Source organism: Clarias gariepinus, chromosome 20, assembly GCF_024256425.1.
Source record: "Clarias gariepinus isolate MV-2021 ecotype Netherlands chromosome 20, CGAR_prim_01v2, whole genome shotgun sequence".
Taxonomy (NCBI): domain Eukaryota; kingdom Metazoa; phylum Chordata; class Actinopteri; order Siluriformes; family Clariidae; genus Clarias; species Clarias gariepinus.
Window position 1 is genome coordinate 2,105,328 of NC_071119.1, and position 25,242 is coordinate 2,130,569.

Genomic DNA, 25,242 nt, shown 5'->3' on the forward strand with positions numbered 1-25,242 from the left:
GTCCATGGTGCTGATTACTAATCTCAATTCATGTTTAATTTATGCTTGCTATAAAACACCCAACAGCCGCTCTTAAAATGCAGCTTTAGCACTCTGTAAAAGCTGAATATTTCTGAAAGTAAGGAGTACAAACTCTGCATGCGTTTCCACAGCATTATTACTATTATTATTATTATTATTATTATTATTATTATTGTTATTATTATTAATGTAAGGACAATTAACAAAATAACACCAATTTAAAATCCAAGCTGCATGCCTAGGTGCCACCTTTACAACCAGACCATGACCCTTGAGCACTTCTTAGAACTCGGCTAAAATAAATCAGTTGCATTTCAAAGTCATTCGTAAAAAAGGCCGCCAGGTGGCGCAAAGTGACATTTTCGCTCGTTGCAGTAAATACAATAGTGACTGTTATATAGCGTATCTCTGTATCTGTTTATTGTTATTTAAGTTCTGGATTATTTTAGGTACTTTAAACACATTGTTGAGTTGCTCATGTTGGCTCATATATGAGATTTTTACAAATGAACACCTGGTTGGGTTATTTTGACCTAACAACTGGTTTATTCATTATTCTTTCTTTTCTTAAAATATCAGCCTGCAGAATGTACGAAATATTACTGTTATTGTGTCACAGGTGTAGTTTTAAGAGTTGTTTAGGCAGGAATGTGTGTGTATACAACTCAAAACCTCCATCAGTTATTAAAGATAACGTCTATTTAGAAAACATGCCCCAGTGATTTCGGAGCTTCAGGAAATCTCCCAGCGCTCTGCGCATAACACCGGGCCAACTCATGTCGGAAAGAATTTATAAACGGTTTCTAAACGTGGGCTATTGTTTTTTACTTATAAAATTTGTTAATTTAATTTAAATGAGGTTTGGGCTCAGGACTTCGATTTGGCATCGTGATTCTCCTCTTTAATTTACTTCATAGTTTTGTGTACCGGCAGAAGTAGACTAATGATTATGAACGCGTCGGGAAAACAGCAAGCAGACTGACTCTGACCATTTAAAAAAAACTTTGCGTTCATTTTCTGACGCGCTCAAGTTCACCAAAAACAATACAGAACAGCGCACCTTATTTGCTTTCATACATTTACAAAATCATTAAGTTTTTTCATAAAAGTTGAGTCTTATAAAGGCCATGTAGTATTATATAGTTTTTGCACATTAATCTGACAACAGTGGATTTTACTACACGCTGTGTATGCAACGCGCGTGCAACAACGCGGAAGTGCGGCATGCAAGCAGGGCAAATGGAACGTGTGCCAGGGACTTCAAAGGAGCGAGAGGCGGGAGGGGGGCGGTACGGCCATCCGCGGAGAGCAGAGTCAGCGCGAGCGGACGGATGGCCATTGCACTCACACCGCGTAGTAAAATCCACTGTAACCCAACAAACGCCAATCATCATCAGCCGTGCCTTATTCCATCATGTCAAGTGGGCATTATAAGATTTGTATTGAAAACTTCTAACTAAAAAGTGGCAGCTGGCACGCCTAAAAATAGACGCAGGTGTAAGGGTCCGCCACTAGAGGTCACTGTTTTTATTTTGTAGTTTTTGTTGGCTGACTCAGTTTCCCAGCAGGCACCTCGGTCAACACCTGAACCGAGGTAGCCATCAATCAATCTATAAAAAGCTGTTTAGACTGGGAAACTGGGTCGAGCATTTTTGGGATCACCACTGTCACTTGTGTGGGCATTTTGTTTTAGTTTGTTTTTGTTCTTTGTTTAGTTTATTTTGATTTTAGTTGTGTTGACTTGGGCTCTCTTATTGGCAATGTTTCTGTGTATGTTTTGTGTGTCTGTGTTAGTGGAGCTGATTCAGTCCTGTCCTCCTGTGTTCTTGTGTGTTTAGCTAGAGTCAGGTAAGTAGTTAGGGTGTGTTTGGCTAGGAGCGTGTTTAGCTAAAATCTATGTTAAGTTACAGTAACTAGCATGCTTCTAGCCATAGCCCCTCTGTGTCTCTAGCTGTCCTGTGTTTCCTACCTCCCTAGTTGCCCAGTGTGCCTAGCTTTTGATGTGTCCTCAGCCTAGCCTTAGATGTGTCCCCTAGCCTAGCCTTAGATGTGTCCCCTAGCCTAGCCTTAGATGGGTCCCCTAGCCTAGCCTTAGATGGGTCCCCTAGCCTAGCCTTAGATGGGTCCCCTAGCCTAGCCTTAGATGGGTCCCCTAGCCTAGCCTTTGATGGGTCCCCTAGCCTAGCCTTTGATGGGTCCCCTAGCCTAGCCTTTGATGGGTCCCCTAGCCTAGCCTTTGATGGGTCCCCTAGCCTAGCCTTTGATGGGTCCCCTAGCCTAGCCACTGGGTATCCCTTGTCTGTGTTTCTGTGCCCCCATTCCCTAGTGTGTGTTAAGCTATTAGGTAAGTGTAGCTTAGTGCATGTTGGGGCTAAAGACATGCTTAGCTAGGTGTATGTGTAGCTACCTGCCATGGTTAAGCAATGCTTAACCATGTTTAGCTAAAAGCCATGCCTAGCTGATTGCCATGTCTTTAGCCCTCGTCCCGTCTCTCGTCTCTAGTGTCTCCCCTCTCTCTAGTGTCTCCCCTCTCTCTAGTGTCTCCCCTCTCTCTAGTGTCTCCCCTCTCTCTAGTGTCTCCCTCTAGTGTCCAGTCTCAGCTCCACGCATAGTCTGTGTGTCCTGTTATCTGTTTGTCCGCCTGCCTGTGTCTCGCCACAGGGCGTGTCGTGTGTCTCCCCCTGCCTGTGTCTCGCCACAGGGCGTGTCGTGTGTCTCCCCCTGCCTGTGTCTCGCCACAGGGCGTGTCGTGTGTCTCCCCCTGCCTGTGTCTCGCCACAGGGCGTGTCGTGTGTCTCCCCCTGCCTGTGTCTCGCCACAGGGCGTGTCGTGTGTCTCCCCCTGCCTGTGTCTCGCCACAGGGCGTGTCGTGTGTCTCCCCCTGCCTGTGTCTCGCCACAGGGCGTGTCGTGTGTCTCCCCCTGCCTGTGTCTCGCCACAGGGCGTGTCGTGTGTCTCCCCCTGCCTGTGTCTCGCCACAGGGCGTGTCGTGTGTCTCCCCCTGCCTGTGTCTCGCCACAGGGCGTGTCGTGTGTCTCCCCCTGCCTGTGTCTCGCCACAGGGCGTGTCGTGTGTCTCCCCCTGCCTGTGTCTCGCCACAGGGCGTGTCGTGTGTCTCCCCCTGCCTGTGTCTCGCCACAGGGCGTGTCGTGTGTCTCCCCCTGCCTGTGTCTCGCCACAGGGCGTGTCGTGTGTCTCCCCCTGCCTGTGTCTCGCCACAGGGCGTGTCGTGTGTCTCCCCCTGCCTGTGTCTCGCCACAGGGCGTGTCGTGTGTCTCCCCCTGCCTGTGTCTCGCCACAGGGCGTGTCGTGTGTCTCCCCCTGCCTGTGTCTCGCCACAGGGCGTGTCGTGTGTCTCCCCCTGCCTGTGTCTCGCCACAGGGCGTGTCGTGTGTCTCCCCCTGCCTGTGTCTCGCCACAGGGCGTGTCGTGTGTCTCCCCCTGCCTGTGTCTCGCCACAGGGCGTGTCGTGTGTCTCCCCCTGCCTGTGTCTCGCCACAGGGCGTGTCGTGTGTCTCCCCCTGCCTGTGTCTCGCCACAGGGCGTGTCGTGTGTCTCCCCCTGCCTGTGTCTCGCCACAGGGCGTGTCGTGTGTCTCCCCCTGCCTGTGTCTCGCCACAGGGCGTGTCGTGTGTCTCCCCCTGCCTGTGTCTCGCCACAGGGCGTGTCGTGTGTCTTCCCCTGCCTGTGTCTCGCCACAGGGCGTGTCGTGTGTCTTCCCCTGCCTGTGTCTTGCCAGAGAGCCCCTGTGAGCACAGAGTTAAGTATTGTTTGAGTTTGTTTGTTCCTTTGTTTGTCTGTTTATTTATACTTTGTGTTGAACCACCATTAAAAGACTCTGTGATTACACAACCCCTCTATTCAATTCAATTCAATTCAATTTTATTTGTATAGCGCTTTTAGCAATTTTCATTGCCGCAAAGCAGCTTTACATAGTCAAAAGAATTATTTAGGTTTGTATGAAATGTGAATTTGTATGAATCAAAATGGTCAGTTTGTCCCTGGTGAGCAAGCCGAGGGCGACAGTGGCAAGGAAAAACTCCCTGAGATGGTAAGAGGAAGAAACCTTGAGAGGAACCAGACTCAACAGGGAACCCATCCTCATTTGGGAGAAACAAAAAGCAGTAAATGATCTGCATTTATACAGTGTGTAGGGTGGGAGGCAGTTCAGCTATAATAGCTGATGTTAATTGATGTTAATATGGAGTCCAGGTAGTTATTGAAGACCCAGGTAGACTTGTAAGAAGTTCCAGTCATGAACTATCGAACTGTCAAGTCCCCAGAGAAACAGTTGCCAACACCAGTCAAGGCCAGAACCATTTTCTAGGTAGAGAGAATCATTCCCAGACACCAGACGCATCCCAGAGAGACACACGGGGCATCCATGTGACGAGATCTTCAGCCAGAAGCGGGGCACCAGGATGGGTCAGACAGGTCCGGAGGGCAGAGGGAGTCTGGATCACTGGCAGCTCAGGAACGACATGTGTAGCTCGACAGAGAGAGAGAGAAAGAGTGAAAGGGGGGGACAGGAGGAGAGAGGAAAAAGAAAGAGGGGGGGAAAGAGAAGAAGAGGAGAGATGGCAGTTAGGTATGGTCACAGTCACACAATGTATAATGTGAATGTATATTAACTGTAGCGTGCAAGCAGAGACTCCGGCAGGACTAACTATGACAGCATAACTAAAAGGGAGGAGCCAGAAGGAAACACAAACATGAGGGCTTCCTGACATGTAAAGCAGACAATCACCTCACCGTCAGCAAACCTGAGTGATCAATGAGAGTGAGGAAGACAGCATCCAAACATACCAGTTTACCATAATACTCTACGTCCATGAGTCCCCCAGATCTGCTCCTTTACCTATGGCAAATCTATTTATAAAAATGCTCGGCTAAATAAATAGGTTTTTAGCCTGGACTTAAACACTGAGACTGTGTCTGAGTCCCGAACACTATTTGGAAGACTATTCCATAACTTTGGGGCTTTGTAAGAAAAAGCTCTGCCCCCAGCTGTATTTTTCATAATACGCGGTACTGACAAGCAGCCTGCATCCTTTGATCGAAGTAGGCGTGGCGGATCGTAAGACACTAGCAGTTCGCTCAGGTACTGCGGCGCAAGACCATTTAATGCTTTATATGTCAAGAGTAGTATTTTAAAATCAATGCGAAATTTCACAGGGAGCCAATGGAGTGAAGATAAGATAGGGGTGATGTGCTCATATCTTCTGGTTCTGGTGAGGACTCTCGCTGCTGCATTTTGGACTAGCTGAAGCTTATTTATGCATCTAGCTGAACAACCAGACAGTAAGGCATTACAATAGTCCAACCTAGAGGTGATAAAAGCATGAACTAGTTTTTCTGCGTCGTTTAGCGACAATAAATTTTTTATTCTGGCAATATTTCTGAGGTGAAAGAATGCTATCCTGGTAATATTATCTACATGTGCTTCAAATGAAAGGCTGGAATCAATAATCACACCAAGGTCTTTCACTGTTGCATTTGATGGAACAGAAAGGCCATCTAAAGTTACGGTATGATCTAAAATTTTACTCCTAGCTGTATGCGGTCCTATGACTAGAACATGCCTCTATGCCTGCTCCTTCCGCCCACGGCGTTCAACACCTGCCATAAAACCCCGTTCGTGACAGAATGCTCGACCACCCAAGGCATAGCAGAGGGGGCTGGGACTTCAAAGCAGCATCCTTCGAGCCTCACGTGGCGGCCGCAGCTGCAGCATCCTTCGAGCCTCACGTGGCGGCCGCAGCTGCAGCATCCTTCGAGCCTCACGTGGCGGCCGCAGCTGCAGCATCCTTCGAGCCTCACGTGGCGGCCGCAGCTGCAGCATCCTTCGAGCCTCACGTGGCGGCCGCAGCTGCAGCATCCTTCGAGCCTCACGTGGCGGCCGCAGCTGCAGCATCCTTCGAGCCTCACGTGGCGGCCGCAGCTGCAGCATCCTTCGAGCCTCACGTGGCGGCCGCAGCTGCAGCATCCTTCGAGCCTCACGTGGCGGCCGCAGCTGCAGCATCCTTCGAGCCTCACGTGGCGGCCGCAGCTGCAGCATCCTTCGAGCCTCACGTGGCGGCCGCAGCTGCAGCATCCTTCGAGCCTCATGTGGAGGCCCCACCTTTCCCCCCCCACCTTCGTCCAGTTACCCTTATTCAAGGTTCGCCGCCATCGGAGCGACACCCCAGCACAGCATCCAGCACCCGGCTTCGATGCCGGGCACCCACCGCTGCACGGCGGAAGAAAAGCCAGTACTGCATCGGCCGCCCGGATTGGGGGACAACTCAGCACTGTCTTCAGGGGCTCTACTTCTCAGAGCAATACAGTGCTGCCCCCTCCGCCCGGCCTACAACAGCGATCTGGTGCTGCCTCCGCCACACAGTCGACTACGGGAGCTAGCCCGTCGGGGTCGGGTGAAAGGACACGGGACACCAGGGAAGTGCCCCGGGGACCAACAATAGCGCTCCGGAGGAGCGGTTTAACGGGGGGGGTACTAGAGGCCACTAGAGGTCACTGATTTTATTTTGTAGTTTTTGTTGGCTGACTCAGTTTCCCAGCAGGCACCTCGGTCAGGTGATGCGAGTGCACACCTGAACCGAGGTAGCCATCAATCAATCTATAAAAAGCTGTTTAGACTGGGAAACTGGGTCGAGCATTTTTGGGATCACCACTGTCACTTGTGTGGGCATTTTGTTTTAGCTTGTTTTTGTTCTTTGTTTAGTTTATTTTGATTTTAGTTGTGTTGACTTGGACTCTCTTATTGGCAATGTTTCTGTGTATGTTTTGTGTGTCTGTGTTAGTAGAGCTGATTCAGTCCTGTCCTCCTGTGTTCTTGTGTGTTTAGCTAGAGTCAGGTAAGTAGTTAGGTGTGTGTTTGGCTAGGAGCGTGTTTAGCTAAAATCTATGTTGAGTTACAGTAACTAGCATGCTTCTAGCCATAGCCCCTCTGTGTCTAAAAGCAATGCTTAACCATGTTTAGCTAAAAGCCATGCCTAGCTGATTGCCATGTCTTTAGCCCTCGTCTCGTCTCTAGTGTCTCTACGTGTCTCCCTCTAGCATCTCTACGTGTCTCCCTCTAGTGTCTCCCCTCTCTCTAGTGTCTCCCTCTAGTGACTCCCCTCTCTCTAGTGTCTCCCTCTACTGTCCAGTCTCAGCTCCACGCATAGTCTGTGTGTTCTGTTATCTGTTTGTCCGCCTGCCTGTGTCTCGCCACAGGACATGTCATTTGTCTCCCTCTGCCTGTGTCTCGCCACAGGGCGTGTCGTGTGTCTCCCTCTGCCTGTGTCTCGCCACAGGGCGTGTCGTGTGTCTCCCTCTGCCTGTGTCTCGCCACAGGGCGTGTCGTGTGTCTCCCTCTGCCTGTGTCTCGCCACAGGGCGTGTTATGTGTCTCCCCCTGCCTGTGTCTCGCCACAGGGCGTGTTATGTGTCTCCCCCTGCCTGTGTCTCGCCACAGGGCGTGTTATGTGTCTCGCCACAGGGCGTGTTATTAGTGTTAATTTCGTCAGACGAGACGAGACGAAATATGTTCGTCAACGACCTTTTTTTTCATGACTAAGACGAGACGATGACAAGACTGCACCACTGTCCAAAAACGCTGACTAAGACTAAATTAACATGCATTATTGTTGACGAAAAAAGACGAGACGAAAATGTTTTGCATAAAATAAAAACTAAGATAAAATCTCTCTTCATTTTCGTCTACAATCGCATCTGCTTTTTCATCAGCTGTTACGGCTTTAAAATATTCAGAAAGAGTTCGCGGCTTCGCGCTGTGGCTCAAGTTACAGGTCTCATACTCAACACAAGTGACGAGCGACGACGACATGCTAGGTCGAAGGAAGAGGCTTGATATTTGGTCGCATTTTAAGTACAATGGTACTGACAAAAAGCAAATTTTAGGCATATACGCTGTAAATCAAACAGTTAGCTATGGTGTTTTAGCACATTAAGCAGGTTATATATATTTTATGTTAACTTATTTTGCCACATGCATGTGTGGGTCTTCACATCACGGGCGCGAAAAGTGGGGGTGCTGTAAATGCATGTTTTTTCATTAACATTTATTTGTAATAAAAACTTTGAGTTGGCTATTTAAAAAGTTTTATTTTCTGTCTCAGATGGAAATATCTTGCTCTGACGATTTTTAAAACGTGTCAGTGTCAATGTTCTGTGTTAAGATGCAGACCTGTAATATTTTCTTATAAGGCATTTTTGCAAAAGTTGCTTAAATATCTTAATTTAATTAATGCCTAGTCCTGGCTTAAGCTAAGCTCCGTCTGTGAAACTGGGCCTTAGTCGACTAAAACTTGACTAAGATACCTTGAGTTTTCTTTTGACTAAAACTAGACTAAAATGACGAGACTTTTAGTCGACTAAAACTTGACTAACAAAAAAAGATATGTGAATGACTAAATATGACTAAAACTAACAAGGACATTTGGCACAAGACTAAGACTAAGACTAAATTAAAAATAGGTGACGAAATTAACACTACGTGTTATGTGTCTCGCCACAGGGCGTGTTATGTGTCTCGCCACAGGGCGTGTTATGTGTCTCGCCACAGGGCGTGTTATGTGTCTCGCCACAGGGCGTGTTATGTGTCTCGCCACAGGGCGTGTTATGTGTCTCGCCACAGGGCGTGTTATGTGTCTCGCCACAGGGCGTGTTATGTGTCTCGCCACAGGGCGTGTTATGTGTCTCCCTCTGTCTGTGTCTTGCCAGAGAGCCCCTGTGAGCACAGAGTTAAGTATTGTTTGAGTTTGTTTGTTCCTTTGTTTGTCTCTTTATTTATACTTTGTGTTGTACCACCATTAAAAGACTCTTTGTGATTACACAACCCCTCTGCCTCTATGCCTGCTCCTTCCGCCCACGGCGTTCAACACCTGCCATAACACCCCGTTCGTGACAGCAGGTTAATTTTTTTATAGTCTAAATAAAAACCCTCCGCTTTAATTTCATATAGTCTAATCAGCGCTCAACCGCACGCATAGTTCTCCTGAGCGCGAGGAATTTTTTTTGTGCTAAATATTTATGCAGTATAATAATTCCTATTGATCCTGGGTTGTTCTTTTAGTGTCACTATAGTGCTTTACAATGCCAGACAACATTCAAATACAAATTATTCACCCTCCCCAGGTGTGAATCGGCTGTTCTCACCTATACATTCAGACACCCCCCTCTCTCTCTCACACACACACAGAGCCGACCAAATCATTAGCACGTCCCTCCCCCAAACAGCACAGACATTTACTTTCTATCCATTTACTTACACCTGAACTGAGTCGTTTGGGTAACATGGGTCGAACCCGTTACAAATCATAACAGTCTACTGCATTTCATTCTTATAATAACGCACAAACACAAGCGGGGCTGAATGACCAACATCAGCTGACGCAGTAGAACGTCCTGACAATGTTATAATTTTATGGTCATTTATTCCAGTTAATAAATCTAATGTAAATTTAAAGAACACAAGATATAACACAACACAAAACCCTACACGCGTCTTTTCTAATTGCACGTGATAAAATCTAAAGGCTTTTACTGTGTTAACATTTATTTTGTTTAAATTTGATCCTAATAAGATTTAATTTAATTTGAATTCTACATTTGTACTGTCATTTTAGTTCTGTGATTATGAATTTGTTTAACTACAATGTTTAACTTGATTTTATCCGCTACTACGTGCAGTTCTAAAACTCCGTGTCTCATTAATCCAGCAGAGAATGAACTAAGGCATGAGGCGTCAGTCTGTAGTTGTATAGCGCGGTAAAAGCCAGCAAACGCACAAAGCCAAACGGTACCGCCGAGCGCCGCGACGGTAGAACCTACATTACGATTAGGTAACCACTGTATCACTGTCTGGGCTAAAGGTTCTGGCTAAGAGCCACATGGTGCCATTTAACAAAAGCAAACACATTTTAATAATCTAAAAGGAGACTCAAGACTCTCCAGAGTTTATTCATATGCTGCGAGATGGTGAGGGATGGTGTGTGTGTGTGTGCGTGAGTGTGTAAGTGAGTGAGTGTGTTTGTCTGTGCCATGGGACAGGAGTCCCTGAAGTTCCACCCCAGTGAGGCCCTGGAGTTCAGACTGCACACTTACTTTCTGCAGTATCTATTTCACTCTCCGTAGGCTACATTGCCAGTCACAGATCAGTAAAAATAGCCTTTTAATCCTATATCATATGAGTAAATATATTACTGATCTGTCATGTGACTGATATTTTACTGTTGATAAATTTGATCAGAAAAAAAGTTAGAAGCACTCTTTGCGGGAATTAAAATACTGTATTTAGTTTTAACTGTTACAAATTTACATTTACAAGAATTCAAAAGTTCTATTTCCTGAGATACAAAATGTCTGTCCGAAACCTGAGTAAAGATGGAAAATATTATTTTTAATATCTTTATATCACACTGCAGACAGTTTGAAACTGCTGTCATGGCTTTTTGTTTGTTATGGAAAAATAGTTTCTTAACCACAGACTTGTATTCACGACCCGCAGTGTGACAAAAGAAATGTTCCACTTACTTTAACCAATCATGTAAAAGATTGTCTAGATCAAAGACTTTGTTTTAAATGCTAAACATCACAGTTTAACCACAACCAATGAGCTGTTAGAGAGAAACGTTCCACTGAGTTGGACCAATCAGATTAAAGAACACACGCGCGCATGAAAGAGAAGAGGAGATGAGAGTCAGACGAGGAAACAACGTCACTCTCTTCTCTGACTGCACTGGGGAAAGTGAATTATATCCAATGTGGTTTAGAAATTGCTCAGAGAAAGATAATCCTAATTTCTAAATATTGTATACTTTAGTCCAATAACACACACAATTTGCAGATTAAGAACATGGCAGAGTCAGATCAGGGCCTGTACTACTGCGCAATACATGAGAAAATTATTTCTAATGTTAAAAAGGCATCATGACCCAGAGTGATATGTATCATCTGCGTGCGTGCGTGTGTGTGTGTGTGTGTGTGTGTGTGCGCGCGTGTATATGTGTTGTGTCAAATATAATGCTCTCCCTGTTTTTTTAAATGAAGCATTATTTCCTTTTATGTACATCCCTGCATATTCCACAAATTACTGTGTGTGTTTACCTCTGTACTTGCAGTTATTGGACAGGTTTGCTGATTATCTGACTAACCTGCTGAAGGATTTGTTGGTAAAGGCATATTAAAGGTCCTGGATGCATGACTGACCGTGTCAGCTGATCCATCTGTTAGGTTTATCAGGGCCAGAGCATGTCACGGGCAAGAATGACCAGGTGAGTAGGGGGTGAACCCAATGTCAGATTTAAGAGCAGGGTAAAGTTTAGACATTTCATCAGACAGATGAAATAGGCCGCATAAAATACTTATAGGAGGCTCTGGAATTCCCTGTGGCATAGAGATGTACAGGTCACTGACATTGATGAGGGTTCCAAAAACTCAGAAGGGAAGAACGAGGGGAAATCAGCAGAGAAATAACAAAAATCAAATACAGGGAACAGTGACAGTGAACACATCCACAGTGAACACATTTATACATTAATTTCCTTCCATGAAATGCTCTGTTTGTTAACCACAAGAGATGAGGAGAAAATGAACAATGGAAAAAAATGAAGGTTGAGAACTGTGAGGTCATAGGAGTAGAAAATGTCACAGTACGTCAGATTTCGGCCATAACATAGCTCCTCCGAAAGTAATCAGAATTACTCCGGTTCCAGCTCAGCGCCGCCTCTTGTTTTTTGCTGCCTCAGTCACAGCGCAAGCTCACCTGTTGCCGATTTGGATTAATCAGATCCGCTTATTTAAGACGCTGCAAGACACCCACCCGCTGCCAGTTCCCTTTCAAAGGCTACACTCGATGCTGCGTGAAAACGCTATGGGAAAATCTTTTCATGTTTCTGGTTGTGAAGCATGTGTGTACCAAACACGCCAAATTTTGGCCTATATAACCTCGGTCAGGTGACGTCATCTGATGAAGTGCACCTGCAGGTTATAAATAGGAGTGAGCCGGCAACATTCCTCAGATCTTTTTCTTCACCGCATTGTGTGCGTGTGTGTGTCAGCAAAGCATAACAAAAATACAAAATAAGCAGAATTAAATCTCATAAAACTCACCAAATAATATGGCGGAGTTAAGAGTTAGATGTCCCCCCCCTTGTGAAAATTTCCTTTCGGAGGGCGATATGCACACATTCTGCTTTGAATGTTTGGGTGGGAAGCATGCTCTCGAAGGGCTTAATGGAGAGTGTGAGCACTGTGATCTTCTCCCCATGAAGCTGCTTCGCGCGTGCCTCGCGTTCTTTAGGGAACCACGAGCCGCGCTGCACTCATGGGGATCACAAGCAGATCTGGCCGAGGCGCGAGAGACGGAGTCCCTCCTTTCTCTCGCCCTCTCCCCCGATCCCGATGTCTCTCCTTCCACTTCACGAGCGCACTCCGGTGCTTCTCGCGGGTGTGTTGAAGAGACTCGTTCTCCTGTTTCTGTGGAAATGGAAGTTGCTTCCTCAGAACACTCCTCAAAAGATGAGAGAGAATATGAGGAATTACTCGAAGTTATAACGCGTGCAGCCGAACGACTGCATATTGACTGGCCACAGGAGCAGGCTCACCCAAAACAATCTAAATTAGATGACAGATTTCTGTCGGGTGGCCAGGAGATGGGGCCAAAACACCGCTCTCTCCCATTTTTTGATGACCTCCACAACGAGTTATCTCGTTCTTGGAGAAATCCTTTTTCTTCCCGTATTTTTGTACAATCGACTTCGTTTTATTTGAACATCGTTGATGCAAAAGCACGAGGTTATGTGGTGATGCCCCAGATAGAAGAGACGCTTGCGGGCTATCTCTCTCCTGGAACATCATCCTCATTAAAGAAACCAACACTTCCCTCCAAGCCGTGTAGAACTTCTTCTACCCTGGTAGGGAAAGCGTTCCAAGCAGCAGGTCAGGCCGGCGCTTCCTTGCACACCATGACGGTTTTGCAGGCGTATCAGGCTGATCTGCTGAAAGATTTGAGCATGAGCGGCACACTGAATCATGACGCATTCAATGAATTACAGACAGCCCGCGCAATCGGCCGTTCCATAGCCTCCTTGGTGATCCCCCCCCCCAGGGAACGGCACTCAACGCTCTTTCCTATAAGAGCATGCCCCCCCGGACACCCCCGGGGGGTCAGTGTTCAGTTTTCGCCACCTCTGGTGTTTCGGACCTCACCGACCTCCAGAGATATGTTAGTGCCTCGGTTTTATCCTGCTATATTTCAGGATGCCGAACCACTAACACCCCCCGCGCACTAAAACTTGTACCCCTTTCGGAGAAACTGGCAGCGTGGAAGCTACTGCCAGGCATATCTCCCTGGGTGCTAAAGACTGTAGAGAAAGGCTACAGGATTCAGTTTGCTCATCGCCCTCCCCGTTTCAACGGCGTGGTCTACACTTCTGTGATACCGAAGAGAGCGCATCTGCTAAACTCAGTACTTCAGGCGTTGCTGGAGAAGGGAGCCATAGAACAGGTTTCTCCTCCAGACAGGGAGTCAGTCTACTACAGTTGTTACTTTCTGGTTCCCAAGAAAGGCGGGGGGCTGCGTCCGATTTTGGATCTTCGCGGGTTGAACCGCTATCTCAAAAAGTACAGATTTAAGATGTTAACCATCAATATGATTGTCTCGCAAATCCAACCAGAAGATTGGTTCGTGCCGATAGATTTAAAGGACGCATACTTCCACATAAAAGTTTTGCCAGAACACAGGAAGTTCCTGAGGTTTGCTTTCGGGGGAGAAGCTTACCAGTATCGGGTCCTTCCATTCGGTCTAGCTCTGTCACCCCGCACATATACAAAATGTATGGATGCTGTCCTGGCTCCCTTGCGACTCCAGGGCATCCGTATTCTCAATTACATAGACGACTGGCTAATCCTGGCCCAGTCTCAGCAGCTAGCGCTCCGACATCGCAATGTCGTCCTAGCTCATCTCCATTCGCTGGGATTGAGACTCAACGCTACCAAAAGCGTTCTCGTTCCGGCTCAGAGGACAACATACTTGGGTGTCAGATGGGATTCAATCACTATGCGGGCACAATTGTCTCCCGCTCGTGTCGACTCCATCCTCAGCGCCCTCAAGGAAATCAGACTAGACCAGGAAGTGACTATTTATCACTTTCAAAAATGTTTAGGCCTCATGGCAGCTGCATCCACGGTGGTACCCTTTCTATGTGGTTCAGACCCCGGTTTCTCACCTTGGGTCCCACTCTAGGTCGGACAGACGCTTCCCTTACCGGCTGGGATGCGGTCTTGGATGGCCGTCCAGCTCAAGGGCGCTGGAGAGGTCATCTTCTCGCATGGCACATCAATTGCCTCGAAATGATGGCTCTATTTTTGGCCCTACAGCACTTCCTCCAGCAGCTGAGAGGCTACCATGTTCTAGTGCGGGTGGACAATACATCGGTAGTCTCCTACATAAATCGCCAGGGCGGACTGCACTCGTGCCGCTTGAACGAGCTAGCGCATCAGGTTCTGCTCTGGGCACAGGACAAGTTCCTGTCCCTCAGGGCGATTTACATTCCAGGGCACATGAATGTGGGAGCAGATTTACTGTCCAGACAAGCTGTGACACACGGGGAATGGAAACTCCACCCCGACATAGTCAGCCAAATCTGGGAAAGATTCTTTACAGCAGAGGTGGACCTTTTTGCCTCCCAAGAGACAGCACAATGTCCTCTCTACTACTCTCTGACTCATCCAGCTCCCCTGGGTCTGGACGCGATGGCCCATACGTGGCCCAATTTACGCCTTTATGCGTTTCCGCCAATATCTCTGCTCCCGGGAGTCCTGGCGAGGGTCCGTCAACACGGTTTGCGCCTCTTACTGATAGCGCCCCGTTGGCCGGCCAGAGTATGGTTCTCGGATCTAATATCTCTCCTTGATGGCTCACCTTGGATGATTCCAGTGAGGAGGGATCTTCTGTCTCAGGCGCAGGGGACAATATTTCATCCCCGACCCGAGCTTTGGAACCTTCACGTTTGGCCCCTGAATGGGACCAACTAAGTCAAGCTGGTCTCCCAGCCAGTGTTATTGACACTATTCTAGCCGCTAGAGCTCCCTCCACTAGGAAAGCTTATGCCCTCAAATGGAATGTTTTCAAAAGTTGGTGCATGACGAAGCAGGTAGACCCAGTCCACTGCCAAATTGTTTCAGGCCCATTCTGCATCCTCACCCGAACTATCTTCCGAAAGTTCCATTTTCAAACATGCACCCTGTTGTTCTTGAAGCCTTCTGTTCTTCTCCGCCTTTTACAGCTTCGGAGCAGGAGAAACTTCACCTATTATGTCCAGTACGTGCTCTTCGGATTTACGTCCACCGCACCTGCCAGTGGCGTAGATCAGAGCAGCTCTTTATATGCTATGGAGGCCGCAACCGGGGGGCGGCCGCTACTACGCAGACCATGGCACATTGGGTGAGAGATGCTATTGCTCTCTCCTATGAGGCGCGTGGGCTCACTTCGCCTCTAGGAATCAGGGCTCATTCAACCAGGGGGATTGCTTTATCTATTGCACTAGCAAGAGGTATTCCCCTGCAACAAGTGTGTGACGTGGTGGGCTGGTCCTCTCCGCACACATTTATTAGATTTTATAGTCTGGATGTTCCTGTCACTCCGGGCTCACGAGTCCTTGAGTCAGCTTCCCAGACATAGTTCTGAGACCTCTTAGCCTTGTGCGCACACGCTACACAATGCGGGGTCCAGACACTTGCAGTGCGGCAACGTTGGTACTCTGGTTCCCATAGCGTTTTCACACAGCATCGAGTGTAGCCTTTGAAAGGGAACGTCTCGGGTTACTTTGCTGTAACCCTGTTCCCTGAAAAGGCGGGAACGAGATGCTGCGTCCCAAGGCCGCACTGCCCACGTGACCGGACGTCCGTTCAGACAATCAATCTGAGGAATGTTGCCGGCTCACTCCTATTTATAACCTGCAGGTGCATCTAATCAGATGACGTCACCTGACCGAGGGTATATAAGCCAAAATTTGGCGTGTTTGGTACACACATGCTTCACAACCGGCAACATGAAAAGATATTCCCATAGCGTCTTCACGCAGCATCTCGTTCCCGCCTTTTCAGGGAACAGGGTTACAGCAAAGTAACCCGGGACGATTATTCTGCCGTTCATGCCAATATTCCCGAGTTTGTTTTGTTATTTGCTCACCATGTTATTGACCCTATTTTGTTATCGACCTGGTCCTTACTGCACGTTTGGTTCACCGGCTTTTGACTTCCGCGTTGTACACTGACCACGAGACTGCCTAAAGATTTGGAATTACTGCTCGTTTGGATTACCGGCTTTTGACTTCCGCGTTGTGCACCGACCACGAGACTGCCTAGCGTTTTGGATTTCCTGCATGTGTGGAGCTACTGCACGTCTGGGTTACAGACGTCACTCCCAGAACCATCTGAAGCTCCTCCGCGCGTTCACAGAGATTGTAAGTGCACACTATCTTTTGTTTTCTGCTCTTGGATCCTTCCTTTCACTTCTACGGCTACACTCAGGACAGTGACAGAAAAGTCAGATGGGGTCATAGCTGGGTTATCTTTAAAATAAATATCCAGTTCAACTCAAAAGTAAAAGTCAAAGTCCGTTAAACAGTGCCAAGCCGGTTATCCAGGTTATCCAGCAGCAAGAGATTTCAAATTTGAAATACAAAGCCAAGTTTATTGAACATGATTCTTAAATTCTAGAATTTAAGAAACAGACAGGCTCGTACACATAAAGTAATCATCCAGAGAAACAAAACAAAGGCACACTTGGGAGATAGTCTGGCAAATATTGCAGCTCTTGGTGTCTATTTAAATTGGATATTGGTCTGGTTTCATGTGTGCGGTGGTAATTAGCTTAGAACGCAAAGAGAAGTACTGGAGTGGAGTTATGGCCTGTGGATCAGTGACAGTTGAGTACACTGAGGTCATCAATAATGAATTGTTAGAAGTGTGCATAAGTGAGGAATCCTTTTTAATACATTTCTTTAACAGCCTCATGTTCTGGGGGTGAGAGGGAGAAAAAACTACCCCTATGGTACTTGGTGCAGGGGCAGGTTTAACATCTGTGCCTTCGGTTATGGGGAAAAAAGCTGGGGCAGAAGATGGACCAGACAGGTCAGTAAACTCAGGGGTGATGTTCCTGCCTGAGGAGATGCCCATTGAGATACACAAACACCATTTATCTCAATCACTAGTGCTTTTAGAGTCGCTATAGTGATGTAACTTTATTATAAATTAGTATTTACAATTAGTTACATCTACAGAACCAACAAAAACTCAAATAAAGTAACTGCTTGTTGGACCATACCCTCACTGCAAGACTATAGGAGTCAGAAAGTTCAAAACAACTCACACACACACATGCGCATGCGCACACTCCCCGCACCCCAACCATCCCCCCAGCCCCCCGGCCACACACACACACACACTCTGCACACACATTCTGCACACACAAGTCTTACGTATTAAAATAGTTACACATCAGATTATTAAAGCTGTGCATCTTTGCTGTTTTCCTAAACCCTAAAAGTGTGTGAGCAACATAACAGGAAACCCACAGTACGGCCCTGCACTCAGGACACAGACAGGCACACACTCACCCACACACACACACACACGCACATACATACATACGCACATACACACAGAGAGGATGGAAACTTTTTGTGGGTGGTAGCGGTCACATCATGAGCACAAAGAACCAAAACACACACACACACACCTCTGTGCATCTACTGTGATCTCTCAACCCCTGCCAGCTAAAGCCACTTCCTGTGTCTCTTTAGTTACTGATCTAATATCAGCGTTACATTGACTTTACAAGTCACATAATCTGAGGCATTAATAACAGGGAAACTGACCGTGGATCAGCTGAAACACACTGAATTTAGATTCCTCTCTAAGATTATCTAGTTTAACAAACAAATACTTTAATTTGGTTAAACCGAGTGTCTCCAGATGAACTGTAAGAAAAGAAAACAGGTGAGGTTAGTTAATCTATTCTGACATGATCAATGCACTTGATTATGTAAATAGTCACCAATGATCTGTTCTCCTTGAACATGTGCCAGTCAGTGTGATCAAAACAGTCATGGAGTGTTTCAAGGAGAGGCAGAATTCCAGTGCATACAGAGTTGTATTAAGGTTGAATTTAAACATTATTTAACGCATCAATGTACATAAATAAATGTGAATACAAGGACTATGGCTAGGAACTAGGGCTAGTGTTAATGCTAACCAACACAAGATACAAATAAAGTAACAAAAGCAGTCCCTTGGACTGAACAAGGTTAAAGCAAGCATGACATTTTTAAACACAAAGCATTAAATTCTCAAACTCAGGCAGAGAGAGCATGATGTCTTCGCAACCAGGTGGTGTCAGTGGGCCACCTCTCTCCAATCCTGCTGGCAAAAACCGCAGCATAACCAGGGAAACCTGCTACAGTATACTTGGCAGAAAGGGTGGATTATATCGCTGAGACAGGGCCGGCACGATTCAGGAGATGGTGCAGGACGTGACTCAGGCGGTGAAGGGAATGGATCAAAGGGTGCTGGGCTCTCTGAAGGCATCTCAAGGGTTTTCAGGTTGTGGAATTAAAAGATTGTTTTTGAGATTGGCATGAAAGTTCAAAGTTAACAAAGTATTCGTAGTTTTTAGAGCACACAGGGCCTCCAACAGAGTAACAGAGGTGACAGTTGACAGCAGACAGGGTTATTATAATATCATAATCCAGGGTTGTTAGAGCAAACGGGGCTTTCATCAGAACTAACAGGGGCTTCAACAAGGCTAACAGGGCCAAGGTTCTTCAGAACAAACAACAGGCAACATGTTAGTAAAACGTGTGTGTGTGTGTGTGTGTGTGTGTGTGTGTGTGTGTGTGTGTGTGTGTGTGTGCCATGAGACAGGAAACCACAGTGAGGCCCTACAGCTCAGGCTACACACTTACCCCCTGCAGTCACTGATCTCAGATCTGTTTTACACCCTGTATGTTACATCCTCAGACACACGGCAATAAAAATGACCTTCTAATCCAATATCATTGTATAATAACTATTGTTAAAATCGCTATACAAATAAAACTGATTTGATCTGATATCATATAAATAAATATATTTCTGCCATGTGACTGATATTTTTGATATATTTTATGATGGATTTTATAAAAATCTAGATTTAAATATAAAAGTAATCTAAAGCTTACATGACTTCGAAAGTCAGATAGTTATACTGACTACATTGCCTAAAGTTATATTAGTTATATTTCCTGAGACGATAAAAAAAAAACTTGTTGAGCCTAATCAAGTTATGAGAGGGAAAAATAATAAAACACTGCAGACAGGTTTAAACTGCTGTAGTGTTTTTGATTGTAATGGGAAAATAGTATCTTAACCACAAACCCGTATTCAAGACGCCCAAAGTGATAAAAAATGTTCCATTGGCTTTGACCAATCATGTAAAAGGGTCTGTCTACATCATGTCTCTATTCTATAACTGTAATAACTGAACCATCACCAATGAGCTGTTAGAGAGAAACGTTCCACTGAGGTGGACCAATCAGATTAAAGAACACACGCGTGCATGAAAGAGCTTCAGCAGCACGAGCCGCTCAGCACCAGTGTCTGAGATGGAGACATCAAGAGTCGCTCTCATCGCTCTCGTGTGTAAGTCACATTTCACTTTTACACACTTTATAAACTCTTCACACTTACTGTCAGCTTGTGTAGAAGTTTGTACACCCTCCTCAGTGTAATATAAAGTGTGATGTGGTGTAGGTGTGTGAGGGTGTGTAGAAGTTTGTACACCCTCCTCAGTGTAATGTAAAGTGTGATGTGGTGTTACAGGTGTTGTGTTCTCCAGTCAGAAAAGGATCTCTGGAGAAGAAAAGTTGATGAGAATCAGACGAGGAGACGACGTCACTCTCTCCTGTGACTGCGTTTGGGAAAGTGGATTAGAAGTGGTGTGGTTTAGAAACTGTTCTCATGAGAATCAGCTTGCTTCCAGTACTGCTCCTCCATTTATGGTGCACGGTGCTCTTCCGCGTTACTCGTTTATGTTGAATAACTCTAGCAAGTCTAGCTTTCTGCAGATTAAGAGGGTGACAGAACCGGACCAGGGCCTGTACTACTGCGCTCTGCGTGAGAGAAAACTTAAAATCTATAGCAGTGCCATAATACTACAGAGATGTCTATCATTATGGAAAGCGATCAACATGGCTCTCTCTGCAAGGTAAGATCATCTTTTGTCTCTTCTCATGGTTTTAGTGTTGTGTCACATGATGAAGATACCTTGCTGACACAGTAATGCCTGTAGATTATTAAATTACCTTTATGTAATGTATTGTAATGTAATGTAAATGTATTTCGTGTGTGTGTGTGTGTCTGTGTGTGTGTGTGTCTGTGTGTGTGTCTGTGTGTGTGTGTGTGTGTGTGTGTGTGTGTGTGTGTCAGACACGGATCCTTCATGTTTCACCGTCTTTGCAATCACCCCAACCCCATGTGTATCAGAGCCAAACATGAGCTGGACTCTGGTGTTGAGTGTGTGTGCTGTGTGTGTTCTCCTCTCCTCACTCCTCTCCTCCATCTGTGTGTACTGCCTCTGCACACACACCACTAAAGGTACTCACACACTCACTCTAATCACTAACACTGTCTCACTGTTTTCAGCTTCTCATCACTGATCCTTTGTACATCACTAACAAAGAAGAACACCTTTAAAAATAAAGAGAAAAATATTGAATAATAATAATAATAATAATAATAATAATAAATGAATAAATGAAATGATGGAGCTCTTTGTTGTTTCTCCTCAGGTTCTGAAAAGAGAGGAGGAGAGCCGCTCACTGTAAATGACTTTCAGGTACTTTATACACACACACTCGTCTTTATTTAGTCTTTAACCTGCTGTACTAATACCTCTCTCTCTCTCTCTCTCTCTCTCTCTCTCAGGTACATCAGTGTGAGAGGAGTGTAAACGGAGAGTTCTGTTGTCACACTGAAGTCTTTTACACACTTCAGAAACCAACAATCACATCATATTAAACACACACACGCACCTCCCCCCAGATGTGTTTGCCACGTAGTGCCTCTAGTGTATGGAGCGATATCCCTGACAATATTCAAAAGGAATTGCAAATTACATTTGCAATTGCGTTTCCCATATGTGGACGCACAGAGTGTGCCATAATTTAAATACAATTGCAAACTTTACATTACCGTTTGCTGTTTCGCCTTCGTGAACGCACACTGACTGCCAAATTTCAAATGAAAAAGAAAAGTCCATTTGCATTTGTATTTCCCATGTCTTACAAGTCATGAGACTGTCATATTTAAATAGTAAAATCAATGACCACGTGCGCTTTTTCACTTTCTCTGCTTTGCACGTCAAGCCATTCAAACGCAATCGCTAATCCATTTGTAATTGCATTTCCAACACAATACACAGAAACCTGTCAATCAGCGTCAGGGGCAGGTCTATACTGTTGGGCAGGATTGTGTGGGGGGTGACGTCACTCGCAGTCGCCGACCAAGAGGGGGAAATTTGAGCAATGGAGGTGAATCGCGGTAATGTTGGAGTTATTGCACCCCCACAAAATCTCTATCAAATATATTAGGACATCACAATCAAAAATTCATATTATTATTATTATTAAATATATTATTTTAGTATTATCAAATATATTATTACTCTTATAATCAACCCTAGGCATGTGACAAATTAATACATGAAAATTAAGACACATAATGCAATTATTTTGTGGCACATTTCTTTTGCAGGGGTTTGTAATGTAATACAAAAATGTTTACACTAAATAAATATTGCTTATGATGAAAAAATACACAAAAACGATTTTTATTATAAACAAGCAATATAAAAAATATACACGTATATGAAAAATATATATCATTTATATATTTTTCCTTATACAACATGTCTTTTTTATATTGCTTATTTTAAAATCAATTTACTTTGGTGCAATTTGTAAATCATAAACCTATTAATTTATGTTCTAATATAATATTCGATAGAGGTTATGTAGAGGGGCAATCCGTGGCAGGGAGGCATTTTAGCGCATAACATTACAAAAAAAATGTAATAGTTTTTTCGTTATGTGGATTACACATGCAAAACCAGTTGTACTATAATTCAGTCTATCATTGCTAATAACTACAACCTTTTTCTCATTCAGTTTAATTTAATTTTTCCTTTCTTTTTTCCCAAAAATTATGTAAAAAAATCATAACTGAATTAATATCAAACTTATTATTGCAAATGGAAGGGTTGTAGTTATTAGCAAGGATAGAGTGCATTATAGTACAATTGGTTTTACATTTTTAATTTAAATAGCAAAAAGGTTATTGAATTTTGTTGATTTAATTGTCATTTTTTTGCAACTCATAATAGACTGTACTAAAGTGCATTCATTTTCATACTTATCTTTACAATTATTATTATTATTTTACTAATAAAAAACACCCCAACTCTCATTTAACAAATTATCTGTTTCATATTCTGTAAGAATTGTCTGTGTAATCATTTATTTTAAAATGTATATTAAAATAATTATTAATCAATTAAACAAATAAAGAAAGAAAGTCCATACTGTAGCCTAACAGTGAAAATCCATACTGTAGTCTAACAGTGTAATATGTTTAGCGTCCTGTGAGGTATTCCTCTGTAATCTTGTGTATTCTTCTGTAAACAAACGATTGGGTCTTGGTCATGCACTTTTTATACGGTCCCTTAGTGACTCCATCGCTATAACGTGCTGGTAAGCGTTTCTGACAGATTTAGCTCCAGCAGGCTGTAACATGAGAAGATCTAAAATTATATTTATTTGTAACAGCTTCTCTGTCCACTACAGAGTAAGAAAATATGTGATTTGTCATTTTTGTGTGTTTATTTCTTGATAAACAAATGAGATAATTTCGTGCTTCATATTCCACCTCAAAGAGGCCGGACCTGAGGAGCATCATCTCCTCTACAAAGGAGTCTTGAGGCTTATGTGCCCAGGACCATGGGAGTGTCTCCCCCCGGGGAGGGGCGCGTAAAAATTCCAATAAGGAATATAGACTCCTTCCTGGCACCCTCAGGAGGCCATGGTTCAATCTCCGCCACCACTGGTGTTTTGGGGAGCAGCGGTCTCCAATAAAATGTTAGGTGTTCGGTTCCTTCCTGCCATGTTTCAGGATGCTGAACATCTAAGGGAACCTACTGCCAGGTATGTCTCTTTAGGTACAAAGCACTGTAGAGAAAGGCTACAGGATTCATTTTGCACATCATCCTCCGCGATTTAATGGCGTGGTCTCCACTACAATGAAATCGGCATGAGCTCATTTACACTCAGCAATTACAGACTTTGCTGGGAAAAGAGGCCATAGAGCATGTTCCCCTGCCAGACAGAGAGTCAGGCTATTACAGTCAGTATTTCTTGGTTTCCAAGAGAGACGGGGGGTTGCGTCCAAATTGGTTTGTGACAATGGACCTGAAGGACACATATTTTCATATCGAAATATTGCCACAACACAGGAAGTTCCTGAAGTTTGCTTTAGGGGTGAATCCTACTAGTATTGGGTCCTTTCATTTGGCCTAGCCCTGTCATCCCTCATACATATATAAAATGCATGGATGCAGCCCTGGTTCTATGATTCCAGGGCATCCGTATCCTGAATTACATAGACGACTGGCTGATTCTGGCTCATTCTAAGCAGCTAGCGCTTCGACATCGAGATGTCTTTCTAGCTCACCTCGATTCTTTAGGATTGAGACTCAATGCCAGGAGAGGCATTCTCTTTCCTGTTCAGAGGACAACGTATTTGGGTGTCATATGGATTTTGATCGCTTCGCCCGGAAATCAGGCTAAGCTAGAAAGTGACTGTTCATTACTTTCAGTGTTTTTAAGTCTCATGGCAGCTGCATTCACGGTGATACCCTTGGGCATTCTGCACATGAGATCTTTTCAATTGTGGCTAAGCACCAGGGGATTTCATTTAAGGGCCAATCCCCAGAGGCAAATAAAGGTTATGGCCATATGAATGATGGCCAGGGGCTTTGTATCCTTTCTATGTGGTTCAGACCCCGGCAAGATGCTAACAACAGACGCTTCCCTTAAGGTCTGGAGTGCGGTCTTAGATGGCCATCCAGCCCAAGGGATCTGGAGAGGTCATCTTCTTGCATGGCACAACAATTGCCTCGAAATGATGGCTCTATATCTGGCCCTGAAATACTTCCTTCAGCAGATGAGAGACTACCATGTCCTAGTGCGAGTGGACAACACTACGGTGGTCTCGTACATAAATTGCCAGGGTGGTCTGTACTTGCGCTGCTTGAACAAGCTAGCACACCAGGTTCTGCTTTGGGTGCAGGACAAGTTCCTGTCCTCATTCCACCACCTCAGGGTGATTTACATTCCGGGGCAAATGAATGTGGGAGCAGACTTGATGCCGAGACAAGCTGTGAGGAATGGAACCTCCAACCCAAAGTAGTCAGTTAAATCTGGGAGAGATTTTATGTAGCAGAGGTGGACCTCTTTGCCTCAAACAGCACAATGTCCCCTTTACTACTCTCTGACTCCTTCAGCTCCCCTGGGTCTGGATGCGATGGCCCATACGTGGCCCAGATTATGTCTTTATGCATTTCCTCTGATAGCTCTGTCGCCACCAGACAAACACTGTCATATTGGGTGAGAAATGCTAATGCCCTAGCCTACGAGGTGCATGGTCACATTTCACCTTTAGGAATCAGGGCTCATCAGACCAGGGGGATTGCCCCATCAATATCGCTAGCTAGAGATGTCCCCTTTCAGCAAGTGTGTGATGCGGCAGGTTGGTTCTCTCCGCACACATTTTGTCAGATTTTATAGTTTGGATGACCATGCTACTCCGGGCTCGCGGGTCCTCGAGTCAGCATCCCAAAGTTATGTCTGAGACCTCTTTGGCTATTGTGCACACACTACACAACCCTGGGTGTCCAGACACTTGCAGTGCGGCGGCATTGGTATTCTCATTTCCATAGCATTTTTACCTAGCATAGAGTGTAGCTTTTGAAAGGAAACGTCTTGGGTTACTTTGCTGTAACCCTGTTCCCTAAAAAAGTGGGAACGAGATGCTGCGCTTGCGAGATGCTTGGCGTTCAAAAATTTACCTGAGTATGTTTCTGGTTCAGTCCTATTTATAACCTGCAGGTGCACCTCATCAGGTG

The 25,242-nt window shown here is 45.3% G+C and overlaps 1 long non-coding RNA gene across 1 annotated transcript; it reads left to right on the top strand.

Moving 5' to 3' along the window:
• The first annotated feature begins 20,571 nt into the window (after window positions 1–20,571).
• LOC128508354 (uncharacterized) lies at window positions 20,572–21,093 on the top strand. Its single transcript, XR_008355901.1, has 3 exons — window positions 20,572–20,660; window positions 20,855–20,901; window positions 20,991–21,093. It is a non-coding gene; the product is annotated as an uncharacterized LOC128508354 (long non-coding RNA).
• The last annotated feature ends 4,149 nt before the right edge of the window (window positions 21,094–25,242 follow it).